This window comes from Eleutherodactylus coqui, chromosome 4 (assembly GCF_035609145.1).
Source record: "Eleutherodactylus coqui strain aEleCoq1 chromosome 4, aEleCoq1.hap1, whole genome shotgun sequence".
NCBI lineage: Eukaryota > Metazoa > Chordata > Amphibia > Anura > Eleutherodactylidae > Eleutherodactylus > Eleutherodactylus coqui.
In genome coordinates, this window is record NC_089840.1 from 138,850,852 (window position 1) to 138,852,149 (window position 1,298).

A 1,298-nucleotide genomic window follows, 5' to 3' on the forward strand; every position below is an offset into this window, starting at 1 on the left:
CCATTCCTTCCCAACTTCAATCTGGCAATTGGAATTATCCACGGATCAGCGACCCTTCTGAAGTTATCAGTGATATAAAGTATAATATTGTTTCCCCTCGTCATCCTGACAGCATACACATGGAGGTTGCCTGCTGGACACCTGTTGGGACAGGAAGCGGAAACTACAAAAGGCAACTCCCACCACCGGCTCACCAGTGTCTTCCTGTCCCTACAGGACAGTCCAAGCGGGCCTCCAGGTGTATCCTGGAGGTGAATGAAGAAAGAAGACTCCCATGCAGCCTGTCCGCCCGTGGGGGGACGACTCTCTGTTCGGGCTGGCAGGGCTTGCGCGGGTGAGACCCTACGAGGGGACCCTCACCCGCAGGATCTACCCAGCAATGTTCCCCCAGTGGGAAAATCCTCCCCCGGTACGCTGCCCAGTGGGGTTGTCGTACCGGTAGGAAGCAGCCCCGGTACCTGCAGGCTCGGACGCCGGTGTCTCCAGGGATCCACGTCTAGAGAGGTATGCCAGCAGCGCTCGGGGCGGGCCAGGGGGGCATAGCTCAGTGGAAGAGCATTCGACTGCAGATCGAGAGGTCCCTGGTTCAAATCAAGTCCCCTCAAGTGCCAGCTTTACTCAAAAAAAAAAAAAAAAAAAAAAGGGCTCGCTTCGGCAGCACATATACTAAAATTGGAACGATACAGAGAAGATTAGCATGGCCCCTGCGCAAGGATGACATGCAAATTCGTGAAGCGTTCCATATAGCGCCATGTGTGTCTCCTAGGCGGCGGGTCCGGTCGGCGTCCCCACGTGTGCTGGTCGGCGTGCGTCCCCACGAGTGTGCTGGTTGGCGGTGTCCCAGTGTATGCGGTGTATCCCCCGGGTCCGGCGCGGCGGCGGGACGTCAGCGCGGCCGCATCACGGGGGGCGGGGCCTCACTTAAAGGGGGCGTGTCGGCGCCAAATTTGAAAATTTAAAAGGACTGGATTCCTCTGCATCTCTCCTGGCTGCACCTTACTGAAGATGTCAGCCAGAGAGGACACTGAAAGCAGCCTGCTGGTGAGTAGACTGCTTTGGGAGTACCGGGGAGGGAGGATTGAGACATCAGGATCTGGTGCTGGAAGTCCTTTTTGCTGTCTCCGTCTCTTAGGACAGAGATGCACAAAAGGTTAGAGAGGCCAAAAAGCGAGTGCGCAAATGTCCAGTTGGCTTGCGGCGGCTAGAAGAGGGCCACACCAAGCCACTATGCGCGGACCCTACGGAGAAGGTGATCCGCAAAGAGGGCTCCTCGGGCATGTCGGACATCCGATCCATGA

The 1,298-nt window shown here is 57.0% G+C and overlaps 1 non-coding gene across 1 annotated transcript; it reads left to right on the forward strand.

Moving 5' to 3' along the window:
• Positions 1-642: 642 nt before the first annotated feature.
• LOC136626816 (U6 spliceosomal RNA) lies at positions 643-749 on the forward strand. The gene has a single exon (XR_010792670.1). It is a non-coding gene; the product is annotated as a U6 spliceosomal RNA (small nuclear RNA).
• Positions 750-1,298: the final 549 nt, after the last annotated feature.